The 16,718-nt window shown below is 38.8% G+C and overlaps 14 pseudogenes; all 14 read right to left on the bottom strand.

The window, feature by feature from the left end:
• Positions 1 to 277: 277 nt before the first annotated feature.
• LOC113074926 (uncharacterized) lies at positions 278 to 396 on the bottom strand (annotated as a pseudogene).
• Positions 397 to 764: 368 nt separating this feature from the next.
• On the bottom strand, positions 765 to 884 carry LOC113074929 (uncharacterized; annotated as a pseudogene).
• A 1,397-nt stretch (positions 885 to 2,281) lies between these two features.
• Positions 2,282 to 2,400, bottom strand: LOC113074925 (uncharacterized; annotated as a pseudogene).
• A 548-nt stretch (positions 2,401 to 2,948) lies between these two features.
• Positions 2,949 to 3,067, bottom strand: LOC113074924 (uncharacterized; annotated as a pseudogene).
• A 487-nt stretch (positions 3,068 to 3,554) lies between these two features.
• Positions 3,555 to 3,672, bottom strand: LOC113074928 (uncharacterized; annotated as a pseudogene).
• A 1,390-nt stretch (positions 3,673 to 5,062) lies between these two features.
• On the bottom strand, positions 5,063 to 5,181 carry LOC113074923 (uncharacterized; annotated as a pseudogene).
• Positions 5,182 to 6,580: 1,399 nt separating this feature from the next.
• On the bottom strand, positions 6,581 to 6,699 carry LOC113074922 (uncharacterized; annotated as a pseudogene).
• A 549-nt stretch (positions 6,700 to 7,248) lies between these two features.
• Positions 7,249 to 7,367, bottom strand: LOC113074934 (uncharacterized; annotated as a pseudogene).
• Positions 7,368 to 7,856: 489 nt separating this feature from the next.
• On the bottom strand, positions 7,857 to 7,975 carry LOC113074933 (uncharacterized; annotated as a pseudogene).
• A 1,390-nt stretch (positions 7,976 to 9,365) lies between these two features.
• LOC113074932 (uncharacterized) lies at positions 9,366 to 9,484 on the bottom strand (annotated as a pseudogene).
• A 1,403-nt stretch (positions 9,485 to 10,887) lies between these two features.
• Positions 10,888 to 11,006, bottom strand: LOC113074931 (uncharacterized; annotated as a pseudogene).
• A 1,400-nt stretch (positions 11,007 to 12,406) lies between these two features.
• Positions 12,407 to 12,525, bottom strand: LOC113074921 (uncharacterized; annotated as a pseudogene).
• Positions 12,526 to 13,928: 1,403 nt separating this feature from the next.
• On the bottom strand, positions 13,929 to 14,047 carry LOC113074927 (uncharacterized; annotated as a pseudogene).
• A 1,534-nt stretch (positions 14,048 to 15,581) lies between these two features.
• On the bottom strand, positions 15,582 to 15,700 carry LOC113074930 (uncharacterized; annotated as a pseudogene).
• Between the last annotated feature and the right edge of the window lie 1,018 nt (positions 15,701 to 16,718).

Below are 16,718 nucleotides of genomic sequence, written 5' to 3'. Positions count from 1 at the left end.
AAATCCAAAAAGCTTACAGCACCTGGTATTCCAGGCGGTCTCCCATCCAAGCACTAACCAGGCCAATACCTGCTAAGATTAAGAGATCGGGCATTGACTCTTTTTTTTTAAGATTATTATATAATTAGTAATAAATTTCCAATAATATTAGAGCACCTGGTATTACCAGGGTCTCCCATCCAAACACTACACAGGTCCATGACTGCTAAGATTCAAAGAATGGGCATTGACTCTTTTTTTTCAAGATTATTATATAATTTGTGAAAAATTTACAAAAATCTTAAAGCAACTGGTATTACCAGGGGGTCTCCCATCCAATTACTAACCAGGCCCAAACCTGCTTAGCTTCCGAGCTCAGACATGATCTGGCATAGCCAGGGTGGTATGGCCATAAGCGAAGACTGCTGCAAAGAGAGAGCTATTTAAAGATCAGCCAATCTAATCGCCGGTACATTATATAAGTAGGAAAGAAAACCCTAAAGCTTAAAGCACCTGGTATTCCCAGGCGGTCTCCCATCCAAGCACTAACCAGGCCAATACCTGCTAAGATTAAGAGATCGGGGCATTGACTCTTTTTTTTTTTTTTTTTTAAGATTATTATATTAATTAGTAATAAATTTCCAATAATATTAGAAGCACCTGGTATTCCGAGGCGGTCTCCCATCCAGACACTAAACAGGTCCATGACTGCTAAGATTCAAAGAATGGGCATTGACTCTTTTTTTTTCAAGGATTATTAATAAATTTGTGAAAAATTTACAAAAATCTTAAAGCAACTGGTATTACCAGGGGGTCTCCCATCCAATTACTAACCAGGCCCAAACCTGCTTAGCTTCCGAGCTCAGACATGATCTGGCATAGACAGGATGGTATGGGCCATAAGCGAAAAGACTGCTGCAAAGAGAGAGCTATTTAAAGATCAGCCAATCTAATATAAGTAGGAAAGAAAACCCTAAAGCTTAAAGCACCTGGTATTCCCAGGCGGTCTCCCATCCAAGCACTAACCAGGCCAATACCTGCTAAGATTAAGAGATCGGGCATTGACTCTTTTTTTTTTTTTTTTTTTTTTTTTTAAAGATTATTATATAATTAGTAATGAATTTCCAATAATATTAGAGCACCTCGTTTTCCGAGGCGGTCTCCCATCCAAACACTAAACAGGTCCATAGCTGCTAAGATTCAAAGATTGGGCATTGACTCTTTTTGTTTCAAGATAATTATATAATTAGTACAAATTTCCAAAAAATATTACAGCAACTGGTATTCCGAGGCGGTCTCCCATCCAAGCACTAAACAGGTCCATACCTCCTAAGATTCAAAGATTGGGCATTTACTCTTTTTTTTTTTTTGTTGCAAGATTATTATGTAATTAGTAAAAATTGCCAAAAATATTACAGCAACTGGTATTTCCAGGCCGTCTTCCATCCAAGTACTAACCAGGCAAAACCTGCTATTATTCAGAGATCGGGCATTGACTTTTTTTTTTTTTTTTTCAAGATTATTATATAATTTGTGAAAAATTTCCAAAAATCTTAAAGCAACTGGTATTACCAGGGGTGTCCTCCCATCCAATTACTAACAGGGCCCATACCTGCTAAGATTCAGATATGGGGCATTGACTCCTTTCTTTTTTTCTTGCAAGATTATTATATAATTTGTGAAAAATTTTCCAAAAATCTTAAAGCAACTGGTATTACCAGGGGGTCTGCCATCCAATTACTAACCAGGCCGAAACCTGCTTAGTTTCCGAGCTCAGACATGATCTGGCATAGCCAGGGTGGAATGGCCATAAGCGAAGACTGCTGCAAAGAGAGAGCTATTTAAAGATCAGCCAATCTAATCGCCGGTACATTATACAGGACCAAACCTGCTTATCTTCCGAGAGCAGACGAGATCAGGCATAGCCAGGTTGTTACGGTCGCAAGCGAAGGATACTGCAAAGAGAAGACTATTTAAAGATCAGCCAATCAAATCGCCCATACATTATATAAGTAGGAATGAAAATCCAAAAGCTTACAGCACCTGGTATTCCGAGGCGGTCTCCCATCCAAGCACTAACCAGGCCAATACCTGCTAAGATTAAGAGATCGGGCATTGGCTCTTTTTTTTAAGATTATTATATAATTAGTAATAAATTTCCAATAATATTAGAGCACCTGGTATTAACAGGGGGTCTCCCATCCAAACACTACACAGGTCAATGACTGCTAAGATTCAAAGAATGGGCATTCACTCTTTTTTTTTTCAAGATTATTATATAATTTGTGAAAAATTTACAAAAATCTTAAAGCAACTGGTATTACCAGGGGGTCTCCCATCCAATTACTAACCAGGCCCAAACCTGCTTAGCTTCCGAGCTCAGACATGATCTGGCATAGCCAGGGTGGTATGGCCATAAGCGAAGACTGCTGCAAAGAGAGAGCTATTTAAAGATCAGCCAATCTAATCGCCGGTACATTATATAAGTAGGAAAGAAAACCCTAAAGCTTAAAGATCAGCCAATCTAATCGCCGGTACATTATACAGGACCAAACCTGCTTAGCTTCCGAGAGCAGACGAGATCAGGCATAGCCAGGTTGTTACGGTCGCAAGCGAAGGATACTGCAAAGAGAGGACTATTTAAAGATCAGCCAATCAAATCGCCCATACATTATATAAGTAGGAATGAAAACCCAAAAGCTTACAGCACCTGGTATTCCTAGGCGGTCTCCCATCCAAGCACTAACCAGGCCAATACCTGCTAAGATTAAGAGATCGGGCATTGGCTCTTTTTTTTAAAGATTATTATATAATTAGTAATAAATTTCCAATAACATTAGAGCACCTGGTATTACCAGGGGGTCTCCCATCCAAACACTACACAAGTCCATGACTGCTAAGATTCAAAGAATGGGCATTGACTCTTTTTTTTTCAAGATTATTATATGATTTGTGAAAAATTTACAAAAATCTTAAAGCAACTGGTATTACCAGGGGGTCTCCCATCCAATTACTAACCAGGCCCAAACCTGCTTAGCTTCCGAGCTCAGACATGATCTGGCATAGCCAGGGTGGTATGGCCATAAGCGAAGACTGCTGCAAAGAGAGAGCTATTTAAAGATCAGCCAATCTAATCGCCGGTACATTATACAGGACCAAACCTGCTTAGCTTCCGAGAGCAGACGAGATCAGGCATAGCCAGGTTGTTACGGTCGCAAGCGAAGGATACTGCAAAGAGAAGACTATTTAAAGATCAGCCAATCAAATCGCCCATACATTATATAAGTAGGAATGAAAATCCAAAAGCTTACAGCACCTGGTATTCCGAGGCGGTCTCCCATCCAAGCACTAACCAGGCCAATACCTGCTAAGATTAAGAGATCGGGCATTGGCTCTTTTTTTTTAAGATTATTATATAATTAGTAATAAATTTCCAATAATATTAGAGCACCTGGTATTAACAGGGGGTCTCCCATCCAAACACTACACAGGTCAATGACTGCTAAGATTCAAAGAATGGGCATTCACTCTTTTTTTTTTCAAGATTATTATATAATTGTGAAAAATTTACAAAAATCTTAAAGCAACTGGTATTACCAGGGGTCTCCCATCCAATTACTAACCAGGCCCAAACCTGCTTAGCTTCCGAGCTCAGACATGATCTGGCATAGCCAGGGTGGTATGGCCATAAGCGAAGACTGCTGCAAAGAGAGAGCTATTTAAAGATCAGCCAATCTAATATAAGTAGGAAAGAAAACCCTAAAGCTTAAAGCACCTGGTATTCCCAGGCGGTCTCCCATCCAAGCACTAACCAGGCCAATACCTGCTAAGATTAAGAGATCGGGCATTGACTCTTTTTTTTTTTTTTCTTTTTTTTTTAAAGATTATTATATAATTAGTAATAAATTTCCAATAATATTAGAGCACCTGGTTTTCCGAGGCGGTCTCCCATCCAAACACTAAACAGGTCCATAGCTGCTAAGATTCAAAGATTGGGCATTGACTCTTTTTGTTTCAAGATAATTATATAATTAGTACAAATTTCCAAAAATATTACAGCAACTGGTATTCCGAGGCGGTCTCCCATCCAAGCACTAAACAGGTCCATACCTCCTAAGATTCAAAGATTGGGCATTTACTCTTTTTTTTTTTTTTTGTTGCAAGATTATTATGTAATTAGTAAAAATTGCCAAAAATATTACAGCAACTGGTATTTCCCGGCCGTCTTCCATCCAAGTACTAACCAGGCAAAACCTGCTATTATTCAGAGATCGGGCATTGACTTTTTTTTTTTTTTTCAAGATTATTATATAATTTGTGAAAAATTTCCAAAAATCTTAAAGCAACTGGTATTACCAGGGTGTCTCCCATCCAATTACTAACCAGGCCCATACCTGCTAAGATTCAGATACGGGGCATTGACTCCTTTCTTTTTTTCTTGCAAGATTATTATATAATTTGTGAAAAATTTCCAAAAATCTTAAACCAACTGGTATTACCAGGGGGTCTGCCATCCAATTACTAACCAGGCCGAAACCTGCTTAGTTTCCGAACTCAGACATGATCTGGCATAGCCAGGGTGGAATGGCCATAAGCGAAGACTGCTGCAAAGAGAGAGCTATTTAAAGATCAGCCAATCTAATCGCCGGTACATTATACAGGACCAAACCTGCTTAGCTTCCGAGAGCAGACGAGATCAGGCATAGCCAGGTTGTTACGGTCGCAAGCGAAGGATACTGCAAAGAGAAGACTATTTAAAGATCAGCCAATCAAATCGCCCATACATTATATAAGTAGGAATGAAAATCCAAAAGCTTACAGCACCTGGTATTCCGAGGCGGTCTCCCATCCAAGCACTAACCAGGCCAATACCTGCTAAGATTAAGAGATCGGGCATTGGCTCTTTTTTTTAAGATTATTATATAATTAGTAATAAATTTCCAATAATATTAGAGCACCTGGTATTAACAGGGGGTCTCCCATCCAAACACTACACAGGTCAATGACTGCTAAGATTCAAAGAATGGGCATTCACTCTTTTTTTTTTCAAGATTATTATATAATTTGTGAAAAATTTACAAAAATCTTAAAGCAACTGGTATTACCAGGGGGTCTCCCATCCAATTACTAACCAGGCCCAAACCTGCTTAGCTTCCGAGCTCAGACATGATCTGGCATAGCCAGGGTGGTATGGCCATAAGCGAAGACTGCTGCAAAGAGAGAGCTATTTAAAGATCAGCCAATCTAATCGCCGGTACATTATATAAGTAGGAAAGAAAACCCTAAAGCTTAAAGCACCTGGTATTCCCAGGCGGTCTCCCATCCAAGCACTAACCAGGCCAATACCTGCTAAGATTAAGAGATCGGGCATTGACTCTTTTTTTTTTTTTTTTTTTTTAAGATTATTATATAATTAGTAATAAATTTCCAATAATATTAGAGCACCTGGTTTTCCGAGGCGGTCTCCCATCCAAACACTAAACAGGTCCATAGCTGCTAAGATTCAAAGATTGGGCATTGACTCTTTTTGTTTCAAGATAATTATATAATTAGTACAAATTTCCAAAAATATTACAGCAACTGGTATTCCGAGGCGGTCTCCCATCCAAGCACTAAACAGGTCCATACCTCCTAAGATTCAAAGATTGGGCATTTACTCTTTTTTTTTTTTTTGTTGCAAGATTATTATGTAATTAGTAAAAATTGCCAAAAATATTACAGCAACTGGTATTTCCCGGCCGTCTTCCATCCAAGTACTAACCAGGCAAAACCTGCTATTATTCAGAGATCGGGCATTGACTTTTTTTTTTTTTTTTTCAAGATTATTATATAATTTGTGAAAAATTTCCAAAAATCTTAAAGCAACTGGTATTACCAGGGTGTCTCCCATCCAATTACTAACCAGGCCCATACCTGCTAAGATTCAGATATGGGGCATTGACTCCTTTCTTTTTTCTTGCAAGATTATTATATAATTTGTGAAAAATTTCCAAAAATCTTAAAGCAACTGGTATTACCAGGGGGTCTGCCATCCAATTACTAACCAGGCCGAAACCTGCTTAGTTTCCGAGCTCAGACATGATCTGGCATAGCCAGGGTGGAATGGCCATAAGCGAAGACTGCTGCAAAGAGAGAGCTATTTAAAGATCAGCCAATCTAATCGCCGGTACATTATACAGGACCAAACCTGCTTAGCTTCCGAGAGCAGACGAGATCAGGCATAGCCAGGTTGTTACGGTCGCAAGCGAAGGATACTGCAAAGAGAAGACTATTTAAAGATCAGCCAATCAAATCGCCCATACATTATATAAGTAGGAATGAAAATCCAAAAGCTTACAGCACCTGGTATTCCGAGGCGGTCTCCCATCCAAGCACTAACCAGGCCAATACCTGCTAAGATTAAGAGATCGGGCATTGGCTCTTTTTTTTAAGATTATTATATAATTAGTAATAAATTTCCAATAATATTAGAGCACCTGGTATTAACAGGGGGTCTCCCATCCAAACACTACACAGGTCAATGACTGCTAAGATTCAAAGAATGGGCATTCACTCTTTTTTTTTTCAAGATTATTATATAATTTGTGAAAAATTTACAAAAATCTTAAAGCAACTGGTATTACCAGGGGGTCTCCCATCCAATTACTAACCAGGCCCAAACCTGCTTAGCTTCCGAGCTCAGACATGATCTGGCATAGCCAGGGTGGTATGGCCATAAGCGAAGACTGCTGCAAAGAGAGAGCTATTTAAAGATCAGCCAATCTAATCGCCGGTACATTATATAAGTAGGAAAGAAAACCCTAAAGCTTAAAGATCAGCCAATCTAATCGCCGGTACATTATACAGGACCAAACCTGCTTAGCTTCCGAGAGCAGACGAGATCAGGCATAGCCAGGTTGTTACGGTCGCAAGCGAAGGATACTGCAAAGAGAGGACTATTTAAAGATCAGCCAATCAAATCGCCCATACATTATATAAGTAGGAATGAAAACCCAAAAGCTTACAGCACCTGGTATTCCTAGGCGGTCTCCCATCCAAGCACTAACCAGGCCAATACCTGCTAAGATTAAGAGATCGGGCATTGGCTCTTTTTTTTTAAAGATTATTATATAATTAGTAATAAATTTCCAATAACATTAGAGCACCTGGTATTACCAGGGGGTCTCCCATCCAAACACTACACAAGTCCATGACTGCTAAGATTCAAAGAATGGGCATTGACTCTTTTTTTTTCAAGATTATTATATGATTTGTGAAAAATTTACAAAAATCTTAAAGCAACTGGTATTACCAGGGGGTCTCCCATCCAATTACTAACCAGGCCCAAACCTGCTTAGCTTCCGAGCTCAGACATGATCTGGCATAGCCAGGGTGGTATGGCCATAAGCGAAGACTGCTGCAAAGAGAGAGCTATTTAAAGATCAGCCAATCTAATCGCCGGTACATTATACAGGACCAAACCTGCTTAGCTTCCGAGAGCAGACGAGATCAGGCATAGCCAGGTTGTTACGGTCGCAAGCGAAGGATACTGCAAAGAGAAGACTATTTAAAGATCAGCCAATCAAATCGCCCATACATTATATAAGTAGGAATGAAAATCCAAAAGCTTACAGCACCTGGTATTCCGAGGCGGTCTCCCATCCAAGCACTAACCAGGCCAATACCTGCTAAGATTAAGAGATCGGGCATTGGCTCTTTTTTTTTAAGATTATTATATAATTAGTAATAAATTTCCAATAATATTAGAGCACCTGGTATTAACAGGGGGTCTCCCATCCAAACACTACACAGGTCAATGACTGCTAAGATTCAAAGAATGGGCATTCACTCTTTTTTTTTTTCAAGATTATTATATAATTTGTGAAAAATTTACAAAAATCTTAAAGCAACTGGTATTACCAGGGGGTCTCCCATCCAATTACTAACCAGGCCCAAACCTGCTTAGCTTCCGAGCTCAGACATGATCTGGCATAGCCAGGGTGGTATGGCCATAAGCGAAGACTGCTGCAAAGAGAGAGCTATTTAAAGATCAGCCAATCTAATATAAGTAGGAAAGAAAACCCTAAAGCTTAAAGCACCTGGTATTCCCAGGCGGTCTCCCATCCAAGCACTAACCAGGCCAATACCTGCTAAGATTAAGAGATCGGGCATTGACTCTTTTTTTTTTTTTCTTTTTTTTTTAAAGATTATTATATAATTAGTAATAAATTTCCAATAATATTAGAGCACCTGGTTTTCCGAGGCGGTCTCCCATCCAAACACTAAACAGGTCCATAGCTGCTAAGATTCAAAGATTGGGCATTGACTCTTTTTGTTTCAAGATAATTATATAATTAGTACAAATTTCCAAAAATATTACAGCAACTGGTATTCCGAGGCGGTCTCCCATCCAAGCACTAAACAGGTCCATACCTCCTAAGATTCAAAGATTGGGCATTTACTCTTTTTTTTTTTTTTTTGTTGCAAGATTATTATGTAATTAGTAAAAATTGCCAAAAATATTACAGCAACTGGTATTTCCCGGCCGTCTTCCATCCAAGTACTAACCAGGCAAAACCTGCTATTATTCAGAGATCGGGCATTGACTTTTTTTTTTTTTTTCAAGATTATTATATAATTTGTGAAAAATTTCCAAAAATCTTAAAGCAACTGGTATTACCAGGGTGTCTCCCATCCAATTACTAACCAGGCCCATACCTGCTAAGATTCAGATACGGGGCATTGACTCCTTTCTTTTTTTCTTGCAAGATTATTATATAATTTGTGAAAAATTTCCAAAAATCTTAAAACAACTGGTATTACCAGGGGGTCTGCCATCCAATTACTAACCAGGCCGAAACCTGCTTAGTTTCCGAACTCAGACATGATCTGGCATAGCCAGGGTGGAATGGCCATAAGCGAAGACTGCTGCAAAGAGAGAGCTATTTAAAGATCAGCCAATCTAATCGCCGGTACATTATACAGGACCAAACCTGCTTAGCTTCCGAGAGCAGACGAGATCAGGCATAGCCAGGTTGTTACGGTCGCAAGCGAAGGATACTGCAAAGAGAAGACTATTTAAAGATCAGCCAATCAAATCGCCCATACATTATATAAGTAGGAATGAAAATCCAAAAGCTTACAGCACCTGGTATTCCGAGGCGGTCTCCCATCCAAGCACTAACCAGGCCAATACCTGCTAAGATTAAGAGATCGGGCATTGGCTCTTTTTTTTAAGATTATTATATAATTAGTAATAAATTTCCAATAATATTAGAGCACCTGGTATTAACAGGGGGTCTCCCATCCAAACACTACACAGGTCAATGACTGCTAAGATTCAAAGAATGGGCATTCACTCTTTTTTTTTTCAAGATTATTATATAATTTGTGAAAAATTTACAAAAATCTTAAAGCAACTGGTATTACCAGGGGGTCTCCCATCCAATTACTAACCAGGCCCAAACCTGCTTAGCTTCCGAGCTCAGACATGATCTGGCATAGCCAGGGTGGTATGGCCATAAGCGAAGACTGCTGCAAAGAGAGAGCTATTTAAAGATCAGCCAATCTAATCGCCGGTACATTATATAAGTAGGAAAGAAAACCCTAAAGCTTAAAGCACCTGGTATTCCCAGGCGGTCTCCCATCCAAGCACTAACCAGGCCAATACCTGCTAAGATTAAGAGATCGGGCATTGACTCTTTTTTTTTTTTTTTTTTTTTAAGATTATTATATAATTAGTAATAAATTTCCAATAATATTAGAGCACCTGGTTTTCCGAGGCGGTCTCCCATCCAAACACTAAACAGGTCCATAGCTGCTAAGATTCAAAGATTGGGCATTGACTCTTTTTGTTTCAAGATAATTATATAATTAGTACAAATTTCCAAAAATATTACAGCAACTGGTATTCCGAGGCGGTCTCCCATCCAAGCACTAAACAGGTCCATACCTCTTAAGATTCAAAGATTGGGCATTTACTCTTTTTTTTTTTTTTTTTTGTTGCAAGATTATTATGTAATTAGTAAAAATTGCCAAAAATATTACAGCAACTGGTATTTCCCGGCCGTCTTCCATCCAAGTACTAACCAGGCAAAACCTGCTATTATTCAGAGATCGGGCATTGACTTTTTTTTTTTTTTTTCAAGATTATTATATAATTTGTGAAAAATTTCCAAAAATCTTAAAGCAACTGGTATTACCAGGGTGTCTCCCATCCAATTACTAACCAGGCCCATACCTGCTAAGATTCAGATATGGGGCATTGACTCCTTTCTTTTTTTCTTGCAAGATTATTATATAATTTGTGAAAAATTTCCAAAAATCTTAAAGCAACTGGTATTACCAGGGGGTCTGCCATCCAATTACTAACCAGGCCGAAACCTGCTTAGTTTCCAAACTCAGACATGATCTGGCATAGCCAGGGTGGAATGGCCATAAGCGAAGACTGCTGCAAAGAGAGAGCTATTTAAAGATCAGCCAATCTAATCGCCGGTACATTATACAGGACCAAACCTGCTTAGCTTCCGAGAGCAGACGAGATCAGGCATAGCCAGGTTGTTACGGTCGCAAGCGAAGGATACTGCAAAGAGAAGACTATTTAAAGATCAGCCAATCAAATCGCCCATACATTATATAAGTAGGAATGAAAATCCAAAAGCTTACAGCACCTGGTATTCCGAGGCGGTCTCCCATCCAAGCACTAACCAGGCCAATACCTGCTAAGATTAAGAGATCGGGCATTGGCTCTTTTTTTTAAGATTATTATATAATTAGTAATAAATTTCCAATAATATTAGAGCACCTGGTATTAACAGGGGGTCTCCCATCCAAACACTACACAGGTCAATGACTGCTAAGATTCAAAGAATGGGCATTCACTCTTTTTTTTTTCAAGATTATTATATAATTTGTGAAAAATTTACAAAAATCTTAAAGCAACTGGTATTACCAGGGGGTCTCCCATCCAATTACTAACCAGGCCCAAACCTGCTTAGCTTCCGAGCTCAGACATGATCTGGCATAGCCAGGGTGGTATGGCCATAAGCGAAGACTGCTGCAAAGAGAGAGCTATTTAAAGATCAGCCAATCTAATCGCCGGTACATTATATAAGTAGGAAAGAAAACCCTAAAGCTTAAAGCACCTGGTATTCCCAGGCGGTCTCCCATCCAAGCACTAACCAGGCCAATACCTGCTAAGATTAAGAGATCGGGCATTGACTCTTTTTTTTTTTTTTTTTTTTTAAAGATTATTATATAATTAGTAATAAATTTCCAATAATATTAGAGCACCTGGTTTTCCGAGGCGGTCTCCCATCCAAACACTAAACAGGTCCATAGCTGCTAAGATTCAAAGATTGGGCATTGACTCTTTTTGTTTCAAGATAATTATATAATTAGTACAAATTTCCAAAAATATTACAGCAACTGGTATTCCGAGGCGGTCTCCCATCCAAGCACTAAACAGGTCCATACCTCCTAAGATTCAAAGATTGGGCATTTACTCTTTTTTTTTTTTTTTGTTGCAAGATTATTATGTAATTAGTAAAAATTGCCAAAAATATTACAGCAACTGGTATTTCCCGGCCGTCTTCCATCCAAGTACTAACCAGGCAAAACCTGCTATTATTCAGAGATCGGGCATTGACTTTTTTTTTTTTTTCAAGATTATTATATAATTTGTGAAAAATTTCCAAAAATCTTAAAGCAACTGGTATTACCAGGGTGTCTCCCATCCAATTACTAACCAGGCCCATACCTGCTAAGATTCAGATATGGGGCATTGACTCCTTTCTTTTTTTCTTGCAAGATTATTATATAATTTGTGAAAAATTTCCAAAAATCTTAAAGCAACTGGTATTACCAGGGGGTCTGCCATCCAATTACTAACCAGGCCGAAACCTGCTTAGTTTCCGAACTCAGACATGATCTGGCATAGCCAGGGTGGAATGGCCATAAGCGAAGACTGCTGCAAAGAGAGAGCTATTTAAAGATCAGCCAATCTAATCGCCGGTACATTATACAGGACCAAACCTGCTTAGCTTCCGAGAGCAGACGAGATCAGGCATAGCCAGGTTGTTACGGTCGCAAGCGAAGGATACTGCAAAGAGAAGACTATTTAAAGATCAGCCAATCAAATCGCCCATACATTATATAAGTAGGAATGAAAATCCAAAAGCTTACAGCACCTGGTATTCCGAGGCGGTCTCCCATCCAAGCACTAACCAGGCCAATACCTGCTAAGATTAAGAGATCGGGCATTGGCTCTTTTTTTTTAAGATTATTATATAATTAGTAATAAATTTCCAATAATATTAGAGCACCTGGTATTAACAGGGGGTCTCCCATCCAAACACTACACAGGTCAATGACTGCTAAGATTCAAAGAATGGGCATTCACTCTTTTTTTTTTCAAGATTATTATATAATTTGTGAAAAATTTACAAAAATCTTAAAGCAACTGGTATTACCAGGGGGTCTCCCATCCAATTACTAACCAGGCCCAAACCTGCTTAGCTTCCGAGCTCAGACATGATCTGGCATAGCCAGGGTGGTATGGCCATAAGCGAAGACTGCTGCAAAGAGAGAGCTATTTAAAGATCAGCCAATCTAATCGCCGGTACATTATATAAGTAGGAAAGAAAACCCTAAAGCTTAAAGCACCTGGTATTCCCAGGCGGTCTCCCATCCAAGCACTAACCAGGCCAATACCTGCTAAGATTAAGAGATCGGGCATTGACTCTTTTTTTTTTTTTTTTTTTTTTTTTAAAGATTATTATATAATTAGTAATAAATTTCCAATAATATTAGAGCACCTGGTTTTCCGAGGCGGTCTCCCATCCAAACACTAAACAGGTCCATAGCTGCTAAGATTTAAAGATTGGGCATTGACTCTTTTTGTTTCAAGATAATTATATAATTAGTACAAATTTCCAAAAATATTACAGCAACTGGTATTCCGAGGCGGTCTCCCATCCAAGCACTAAACAGGTCCATACCTCCTAAGATTCAAAGATTGGGCATTTACTCTTTTTTTTTTTTTTTGTTGCAAGATTATTATGTAATTAGTAAAAATTGCCAAAAATATTACAGCAACTGGTATTTCCCGGCCGTCTTCCATCCAAGTACTAACCAGGCAAAACCTGCTATTATTCAGAGATCGGGCATTGACTTTTTTTTTTTTTCAAGATTATTATATAATTTGTGAAAAATTTCCAAAAATCTTAAAGCAACTGGTATTACCAGGGTGTCTCCCATCCAATTACTAACCAGGCCCATACCTGCTAAGATTCAGATATGGGGCATTGACTCCTTTCTTTTTTTCTTGCAAGATTATTATATAATTTGTGAAAAATTTCCAAAAATCTTAAACCAACTGGTAGTACCAGGGGGTCTGCCATCCAATTACTAACCAGGCCGAAACCTGCTTAGTTTCCGAACTCAGACATGATCTGGCATAGCCAGGGTGGAATGGCCATAAGCGAAGACTGCTGCAAAGAGAGAGCTATTTAAAGATCAGCCAATCTAATCGCCGGTACATTATACAGGACCAAACCTGCTTAGCTTCCGAGAGCAGACGAGATCAGGCATAGCCAGGTTGTTACGGTCGCAAGCGAAGGATACAGCAAAGAGAAGACTATTTAAAGATCAGCCAATCAAATCGCCCATACATTATATAAGTAGGAATGAAAATCCAAAAGCTTACAGCACCTGGTATTCCGAGGCGGTCTCCCATCCAAGCACTAACCAGGCCAATACCTGCTAAGATTAAGAGATCGGGCATTGGCTCTTTTTTTTTAAGATTATTATATAATTAGTAATAAATTTCCAATAATATTAGAGCACCTGGTATTAACAGGGGGTCTCCCATCCAAACACTACACAGGTCAATGACTGCTAAGATTCAAAGAATGGGCATTCACTCTTTTTTTTTTCAAGATTATTATATAATTTGTGAAAAATTTACAAAATTCTTAGAGCAACTGGTATTACCAGGGGGTCTCCCATCCAATTACTAACCAGGCCCAAACCTGCTTAGCTTCCGAGCTCAGACATGATCTGGCATAGCCAGGGTGGTATGGCCATAAGCGAAGACTGCTGCAAAGAGAGAGCTATTTAAAGATCAGCCAATCTAATCGCCGGTACATTATATAAGTAGGAAAGAAAACCCTAAAGCTTAAAGCACCTGGTATTCCCAGGCGGTCTCCCATCCAAGCACTAACCAGGCCAATACCTGCTAAGATTAAGAGATCGGGCATTGACTCTTTTTTTTTTTTTTTTTTTAAAGATTATTATATAATTAGTAATAAATTTCCAATAATATTAGAGCACCTGGTTTTCCGAGGCGGTCTCCCATCCAAACACTAAACAGGTCCATAGCTGCTAAGATTCAAAGATTGGGCATTGACTCTTTTTGTTTCAAGATAATTATATAATTAGTACAAATTTCCAAAAATATTACAGCAACTGGTATTCCGAGGCGGTCTCCCATCCAAGCACTAAACAGGTCCATACCTCTTAAGATTCAAAGATTGGGCATTTACTCTTTTTTTTTTTTTTGTTGCAAGATTATTATGTAATTAGTAAAAATTGCCAAAAATATTACAGCAACTGGTATTTCCCGGCCGTCTTCCATCCAAGTACTAACCAGGCAAAACCTGCTATTATTCAGAGATCGGGCATTGACTTTTTTTTTTTTTTCAAGATTATTATATAATTTGTGAAAAATTTCCAAAAATCTTAAAGCAACTGGTATTACCAGGGTGTCTCCCATCCAATTACTAACCAGGCCCATACCTGCTAAGATTCAGATATGGGGCATTGACTCCTTTCTTTTTTTCTTGCAAGATTATTATATAATTTGTGAAAAATTTCCAAAAATCTTAAAGCAACTGGTATTACCAGGGGGTCTGCCATCCAATTACTAACCAGGCCGAAACCTGCTTAGTTTCCAAACTCAGACATGATCTGGCATAGCCAGGGTGGAATGGCCATAAGCGAAGACTGCTGCAAAGAGAGAGCTATTTAAAGATCAGCCAATCTAATCGCCGGTACATTATACAGGACCAAACCTGCTTAGCTTCCGAGAGCAGACGAGATCAGGCATAGCCAGGTTGTTACGGTCGCAAGCGAAGGATACTGCAAAGAGAAGACTATTTAAAGATCAGCCAATCAAATCGCCCATACATTATATAAGTAGGAATGAAAATCCAAAAGCTTACAGCACCTGGTATTCCGAGGCGGTCTCCCATCCAAGCACTAACCAGGCCAATACCTGCTAAGATTAAGAGATCGGGCATTGGCTCTTTTTTTTTAAGATTATTATATAATTAGTAATAAATTTCCAATAATATTAGAGCACCTGGTATTAACAGGGGGTCTCCCATCCAAACACTACACAGGTCAATGACTGCTAAGATTCAAAGAATGGGCATTCACTCTTTTTTTTTTCAAGATTATTATATAATTTGTGAAAAATTTACAAAAATCTTAAAGCAACTGGTATTACCAGGGGGTCTCCCATCCAATTACTAACCAGGCAAAACCTGCTATTATTCAGAGATCGGGCATTGACTTTTTTTTTTTTTCAAGATTATTATATAATTTGTGAAAAATTTCCAAAAATCTTAAAGCAACTGGTATTACCAGGGTGTCTCCCATCCAATTACTAACCAGGCCCAAACCTGCTTAGCTTCCGAGCTCAGACATGATCTGGCATAGCCAGGGTGGTATGGCCATAAGCGAAGACTGCTGCAAAGAGAGAGCTATTTAAAGATCAGCCAATCTAATATAAGTAGGAAAGAAAACCCTAAAGCTTAAAGCACCTGGTATTCCCAGGCGGTCTCCCATCCAAGCACTAACCAGGCCAATACCTGCTAAGATTAAGAGATCGGGCATTGACTCTTTTTTTTTTTTTTCTTTTTTTTTAAAGATTATTATATAATTAGTAATAAATTTCCAATAATATTAGAGCACCTGGTTTTCCGAGGCGGTCTCCCATCCAAACACTAAACAGGTCCATAGCTGCTAAGATTCAAAGATTGGGCATTGACTCTTTTTGTTTCAAGATAATTATATAATTAGTACAAATTTCCAAAAATATTACAGCAACTGGTATTCCGAGGCGGTCTCCCATCCAAGCACTAAACAGGTCCATACCTCCTAAGATTCAAAGATTGGGCATTTACTCTTTTTTTTTTTTTTTTTGTTGCAAGATTATTATGTAATTAGTAAAAATTGCCAAAAATATTACAGCAACTGGTATTTCCCGGCCGTCTTCCATCCAAGTACTAACCAGGCAAAACCTGCTATTATTCAGAGATCGGGCATTGACTTTTTTTTTTTTTTCAAGATTATTATATAATTTGTGAAAAATTTCCAAAAATCTTAAAGCAACTGGTATTACCAGGGTGTCTCCCATCCAATTACTAACCAGGCCCATACCTGCTAAGATTCAGATATGGGGCATTGACTCCTTTCTTTTTTTCTTGCAAGATTATTATATAATTTGTGAAAAATTTCCAAAAATCTTAAACCAACTGGTAATTACCCAGCCAACATGTATATGTCGGCCCCACATGGTTTATGCCTGGGCTACACGGGTACCAAGTGGGCATGGTCCCAAAATGGGCATCTTAGCTGGGGCCCACTTGGGTCAGCTAAGTAGGTCCGACATGGGCAAAAACAGGTGGGCTCCCTATGTGGGTCCTATTTGGGTCACTAATGGGAAATGAGTGCATAGGCCCAGAATGGGCAACACA

Source organism: Carassius auratus, unplaced genomic scaffold (genome assembly GCF_003368295.1).
Source record: "Carassius auratus strain Wakin unplaced genomic scaffold, ASM336829v1 scaf_tig00015660, whole genome shotgun sequence".
In the NCBI taxonomy this organism is placed as follows: Eukaryota; Metazoa; Chordata; class Actinopteri; order Cypriniformes; family Cyprinidae; genus Carassius; species Carassius auratus.
The sequence above is the reverse complement of the archived record's forward strand: the minus strand, read 5'-3'. Positions and strand labels throughout refer to the sequence as shown.